General features: G+C 40.9%; 1 pseudogene; it reads left to right on the top strand.

The window, feature by feature from the left end:
• The first annotated feature begins 4857 nt into the window (after window positions 1-4857).
• On the top strand, window positions 4858-5970 carry LOC140628533 (glutathione S-transferase Mu 1-like; annotated as a pseudogene).
• Window positions 5971-7099: the final 1129 nt, after the last annotated feature.

Here is a 7099-nt window from a genome sequence, read left to right as displayed (position 1 = left end):
ATGCTCAACATCTATTCCATCATTCTTCTAGAGCAGTGGTTCTTGTTCTTGGCTTCACATTGAGATCATGGGTGGAGCTTTAAAAAACTGATGACCCAGTCTCACCCCAGAGAACCTCATGTAATTGATCTGGAGTGTGGCCTGGCATTGGGACTTCTAAAAGCTGCACAGATGATTCTAACGTGTGGCCAATATTAAGAACCACTGTTCTAGACCAGTTCTCAGAGAATGTTCTTTGGACCAACAGTATCAACATCACCTGAAAACTTGTTTGAAATGTAAATTCTCAGGCCTCACACCACATGTGAATCAGAAATTTGGGATGGGACCCAACCTTTGTGCTTTAATAAATCCACCTGGGGATTCTGATGCAGGCTAAAGTTTGAGAATTATGGCACTAGTATAATGGATTTGAAGCTTTTTAAAGGCACTTGGGTGGCTTAGTTGGTTGAGCTCTGACTCTTGGTTTCGGCTCAGATCATGATCTCAGGATCATGAGATCAAGCCCCATATCAGGCTCTGTGCTCTGTGGAGAGTCTGCTTGAGGATTCTCTCTCCCTCTCCCTCTGCCCCAAACCATACTTTCTCTCTCTCTCTCTCTTAAAAAATAAAATAAAATAAGAAATAAAACTTTTTGGACTGGAACTTACAGTAATAAATGCATTTTATATAGTATCTCAGTGCATTTCCATATTACATTCTCTTGACTTATATAACTAAAGCAAAATTTTCATGAAATGTTAGTAACCCTGAATGTGTACTATGATATTTTCTAGTCTATCCCAACCCATTCCATTTCATTAAAAAAATGAGTCATGACACCTTACATCAATTTTATAAACCATTAATGGATTATGAAAAACATGGATTCAGTGTCTTCTTCTCTGGTGTGGGGGTTAGAAAATTTAAATCTACATTCTAGAGACTCCCTTGCAACTGGTTATGCACATTATAGAAGGTTAAATGAATCAGGTAGGTGCATTCACATAAGATACGGAAGACAGAGTTTTTCTACAGCAGCATTAACAGAGGTCCCAATGTCAAGTAACTAGCATCATGGGTGTTGAGAGACAGGGTGTGGGATGTTAGTTTTCATAGTGTAGATCCTAGCAGGTATGGTGTAGTTCTGTGGTGGCACTGGTAATGATGATTGTTCTGATTGTAGCAGCTTTTTAAAATTATATCAGTGGCTATATGGTTCAGGAGCTAGAAGCTTCCTGATGTAGAGGAAATAGTAGCTTACTTGGTGACTTTCCTTTCTGCAGTCTGGCTTTGGGATTTGCTCTAGGAATCTCAGCTTAGAGTGTGTTTCTTCACCTTTTTCAGTGATTCTTACTGATTAAGAAACTGCAAGCCCTGGGTATAAAGTTTGTAGTAGACAAAGATAGGAGATAATACTGGAGAGACAGATCACAAAGGACCTTGTATACCATATTACTTGGAATTTGGAAGTTTTCTTGTAGGTCATGGAGACTGATTACATAATTTTAAGTGGAATTTTCAGAATTGAATTTTAACTAGATCAGTACTACTCAAATTGTGGTCCACCTATGGTTGCTGGTTCAAGAACTATTTGTTATTAGTCTGCAGTAAATACATAAATTGAGATTAAGTATTTGAAAGCTTTTATAGCAATTTGACAGTGCTGTCACATCCAAATGAGTGGTTGACTTTGACAAAGTATTGGTAGGCCATTGATTTAGGGGAAAAATAATCACACCGATCCTTCAGGTGTGATTACATACATACATACATACATACCATAGGTAGTTTGAGAAGCACAGAGTGAGATTATTCTGGAGGTTACATGGAGAGTGAAATGAAGGTATGGGGCACCTGGGTGGCTCAGTGCTTGAGCATCTGCCTTCAGCTCATAATTCAGATCGAGCTTCACACCCGGATCCCTGCAGGGAGCCTGCTGCTGTCTCTGCCTATGTCTCTGCCTCTCTGTGTGCCTCTCATGAATTTTTTACAGCAGTTCCACTATGATGTGTCTGGATGTGTTTTTTGGATTTATTTGTATTTCTCCAGCTTGAGATTTAGTATGATTCTCACTGTCATTATCTTTTCAAACATTATTTCTCTTCTATGCTTTGTATTTTCTCCTTAAACTTCTATTACAACTGTAGTAAATGTGTTTCTTCTAGTTTCAAGGTCTCTTAACTGTGCTCCTGTATATTTTATTTTCTTTCCATTTGCACACCATTTTGGTAATTGTTCTAAACCACTCTTCTAGTTCAGCTATGTGTAGTGTGTTTTAGCATGTACATTGAGTTGGTGATTTCAAAAATGGTATTTCATTGTTTCTGATTTTATTTTCAAATCTTTGTTTTCTTGTTAATAGCATTTTCCTCCTCATGATTTGCAATTTGTTATTTTATTTCTTAAGCCAACTTAATATTTTTAGTTCAAATATAATTCCATTATATGAAGTTCAAGAGAATAGTATTCATGTTTTCTTTTATGTTTTCATTCATGGTGGCTGGTTTTATGTATTGATTGCATATACACATTTTTTTATTGTTAAGATCATGCTTAGTGGAAGGGGAGGGAATATTTATGTGTGGAAATCCTAGGTGGCCCATTTTGAGAATGGGTCCCTTCTATGGGATCTTGAATTTTCTCTTCTAGGCCTCTTGAAATATAATCAATTTGAGGTCATTTTTCCACTTTTTAAAAAATATTTTATTTTATTTATTCATGAGAGACACAGAGAGAAAGGCAGAAACACAGGCAAAGAGAGAAGCAGGCTCCTCACAGGGAGCCAAATGCAGGACTCGATTCCAGGACCCCAGGATCATGCCCTGAGCCGAAGGCAGATGCTCAACCACTGAGCCATCCAGGCATCACATTTTTCCACTCTTATACTGGTTTCTCAGGACGTTCTTGGATGACTCAGTGTGCTAGTCAGGATAAGTTAGAGTATCTCATTTATTAGTGTGATATATCACTAAATGGGACCTGATCACCAGATTTCCAATGTATGTGTGCATAGGTTTCTCCACAGCATGAAGCAATTCTCCAGACACTAGCTGGGTGTCCTATCACTCAGTTCTGACACAGTCTACCTGGAGATAGCATCAGATCTCACAGGTTAAGAGTTTAGTCCCACAAGACTATCACCCTGCCCCCCACCCCCACACTTTAGATGTCAGTCACAAGTCCAGATTGTCACCTGTGCTTCTTACCAATTGGTTCTAAATCAGGAGATTCCCACAGCTCCCTTCTTGGGTTTGATAAATTTTCTTGAGTGGTTCACAGAACTCTGGAAACCCATGTATTCACTAGATTAATGGTTTATTATAAAAGGACATAACTATAACTCAGGAACAGATGGATAGAAGAGATGCCTAGGGCAAACTATGGGAAAGGGTGCAGAGCTTCCATGCCCTCTCTGGGCCCACCACTCTCCCCACATCTGCATGTGTTTGCCAATCAGGAAGCTTTCCAAATCCTGTCTTTTGGGGTCTGTATGGAGGCTTTATTAACCAGGTATGGTTGATTAAATCATTGTCCATTGGTGATTGAACTCAATCTTCAGACCCTCTCCCCACCCCAGAAATGAAGGGGATAGGATTGAAACTTCTAATCTCTAATCACATGGCTGGTTCTACAGGTGTTCAGCTCTACCATTAGGTGCGGTCCAAAGGTCACCTCATTAACATAACAAAAGACATCTTTATTGCTCTTACCACAGGAAATTCCAAGTGTTTTAGGAGCTCTGTGCCAGAGCCCAGGATGAAGACCAAATATATATTTCTTATTATAAATCTAACATCACATTAATATGTTTTCTGATAATGAATTATCATTGCATTTCTAGGATAAAGCCTACTTGGTTGCATTTCTTGGATAAATCCTAGATGTTTTAATTTTTGTTTTGTTTTGTCTTAAGTACACTGCTGGATTTTACTTCATGAGATGTTTAGGATTTCCTTTTCTTATATTTTCCTTCATAGATTGTGTGTGTGTGCGTGTGTGTGCGTGTGTGTGCGTGTGTGTGTGTGTGTGTGTGTGTAGAGAGAGAGAGAAAGCAGGCGAGCAATTAATTTAATCTTGAAATTTCTGTTGCTTAAGACAACAAATGTTTGTTTCTTGCTCATACAAAATCTGCTTCAAGCTGGGTATCTCCTCAAAAGCAGCTCTCCCCAAGCAGAGATTCAGGCGGATCCAGGCTGTTTCTATTTTGTGATGTTCTTATGGCTCCTGGGTCTCTACAGCAGAAGAAAGCTCAAAGATGGTGAACGGGCTTTTGACTTCCTCAGCCCAGAAGTGACCGTGGGCAAAAGGTAGTCATGTGGCACCACACAGCTGCAGGGGGATGAGGAAGTACAGTGTTTTAGGTGCCTAGGAAGGAAAGGAAAACTATGTATTGGAGAGCATAAGTAATGTCTACCACACAGGCAGGTAAATTTGTACCCTGTGAGGGTAGCCTGCAGTTTTCAATTATCAAGGGAGACCTTCTTTTCACTCAAATCCCAAATCCAGACATTAACCTTTGCTGGAGGATTTATATCCTGTCTATACTTCTGAACAGAGTACACAGTTTTGACAGCCTATGTTTTATTCAGGGATCTTAATTCCATCTCTTTGCCTCACAAGGGCCTTAAATCTTGGTGCCTCTCCAAGTGGTTAAAATATGCAAGTCTTTTACTTACTAATGTAGTAATGCTTTTAGGGTAGCCAAAGCACTAGTGCCTATATTGTTAGTAGGTTTCCCTTTAATTTTTGACTCTTGGGATTCCTTCCTTCCTAAACTTTTTATTTGGATGTAATTTCTAACTTGAAGAAAAATTGGAAGGATAAAGTTCCAGCCCAGCTCCACTGAGGTTACACCCTGAGCCCACAGAAAGCTGAACGGTGGCCATGACCTTGGCTCCCTGGGGCACCCATGGGCTGGCTTATACCATCCACCTGCTTCTGGACCACACAGACTCAAGGCTATGAGGAGAAGAAATATGTGATGGGGATACTCCAAGTATGACAGAAGCCAGTGGCTGAATGAAACATTCAAGTTGAGCCTCGACTTTCTCAGTCTGCCCTACTTCATTAATAAAGTTCACAAGATCACCCAGAGCAATGCCACCCTTTACTGCATTGCTCACAAGCACAATCTATGAGGAGAAACAAGAGAGAAGATTCATGTGGACAATTTGAAGAACTAGGTTACAGACACTTCCAATCAGCTGGCCAGTGTTTGCTACAGCCCTGACTTCGAGAAACAAAGCATGAGTCCTTGGAGGGGCTCCCTAAAAAGATGAAGGTCTCACAGACAGTTTCTATGGAAGAGGTCACCATTTGCGGGGGACAAGATCACCTTTGCAGATCTCCTTGCTTATGGCATCCTTGACCTGCACCATATATTTGAGCCCAAGTGCCTGAATGCAAGAAACATGAAAGACTTCATCACCCTCTGGCCTGAAGAAGATCTCTGCCTACATAAAGCCCAGCTGCCTCCTCCCAGGCCTATGTTCAGGACTGCCATGGGCAACTAGTAGGGCCCTGTTAAGACCAGGAGAGAGGAGAGAAGAGGGATGCCCAGGTAGCTCAGTGGTTGAGCATCTGCCTTCAACTCAGGGCGTGATCCTGGGGTCCTGGGATAGAGTCCCATATCAGGCTCCCCGCAGCGAGCCTGCTTCTCCCTCTGCTTATGTCTCTGCTTCTCTCCGTGTATCTCTCATGAATAAATAAATAAAATCTTTACAAAAAATCAGGAGAGAGGAGCAAGAAGCTAGTACTGCACCAGTACTGCTCCACTGGGGCTCTGGAGAAAAGGTGGACCTCCCGGCACTCCAGAATCATCCTTCTTGTTAATTTCTCCTTCTTTTCTTTCCCTTCTTCCTCACTTCAAGCCCTCTTAGGCCCCTATTACTCCCCCAAATACTTGTTCATGTAGGCCTTTTAAAGCTCTACAACACTCAACTTCTCTTCGGCAGTCTGTCCCCATTGACATTATCGCTCTTGCACTAATGTCAACTAGACCATTCTTCCTTTTATGGTTGCCTCTACTTTGAGGTGCCCAACTGGACTCCTCACCTGTCGAGCTCAGGCCTGAGCTCCCCAACATTTCCCTAAGGACAAGTATTGGCCTGGTATGCAGGCCCTGCTCCCCTAACATGGTCCTTGTCCCAGTCCTGCCTGATCCCTGGTAAAGCCTCAAACAAACATGCGCACACACACAATTTATGAAGGAAAATATAAGAGAAGAAAATCCTAGACCTATCTCATGATGCAAATGTTCTCATATCAAATTCAACAGTACTAAAAATGAAACAAAATTAAAAACATCTCAACTGTATTAGTCATATTTAAAATTTTGTCTGTATTTATATGTTTTGACATCTTGGAACCTTGCTAATCTTAGAGAGACTTCCTCTTCCAGGGCTAGCTAATTTCTAGAAATAGTAAACAATTTGCCTGCCAACAAGTCTTTCGTATGCAAACCAACAAATTCACAGACCAGTCTCCTCTTTTACCCTCTCACACATCAAGCCAATATTCTCCCTGCCCTAAATCATCCCAGGGTCAGGTACAGGATGACTGGGGACCATCTCTGTAACCTGCTAAAATTATTCAAACTCACCAATCCTAAAATATTTACCTTGCCTTGCCCATTCCTTCCCATGAAAACCACAATAAAGGCTGGCACCCATATTTCCCCCTCACTCCTTCTGCCTCCTGATTGACACTGGTACTTCCCTCTGTGGCCCTGCAAGATGCGACAAAACCCTCTCTTCTTAGGAACAATTGTAATAAACTCTTATTTCAAAAGCAGTGGTCTCATGTCTGTCATTTTACCATACCTGATTACCAAATAGATCTCAGGAATATTTCAAGACGTCGACCAAATGAAATGATAATTGATTATCAAAAACTCTACTCCTGTCATATATCACACTACTAAGGAACATAGTCATATGATCATTTCACTGGAGCAGAGAAAGTAGTTGATAAAACTCAATCAAATATATCCATCCAAAACCTAGAGCAAACATATTTAATTGTGACACTTTTGACACACCCTCATAAAGTCAGAGTCTCCATAAACATCGATAAGTGCTTCTGTCCAACATTATGCTGGAGGTCCTATCCAATGCAA

Source organism: Canis lupus, chromosome X (genome assembly GCF_048164855.1).
Source record: "Canis lupus baileyi chromosome X, mCanLup2.hap1, whole genome shotgun sequence".
Lineage (NCBI taxonomy): Eukaryota > Metazoa > Chordata > Mammalia > Carnivora > Canidae > Canis > Canis lupus.
Note: the sequence above shows the minus strand (reverse complement) of the source record. Positions and strands in the feature narration are given on the sequence as shown.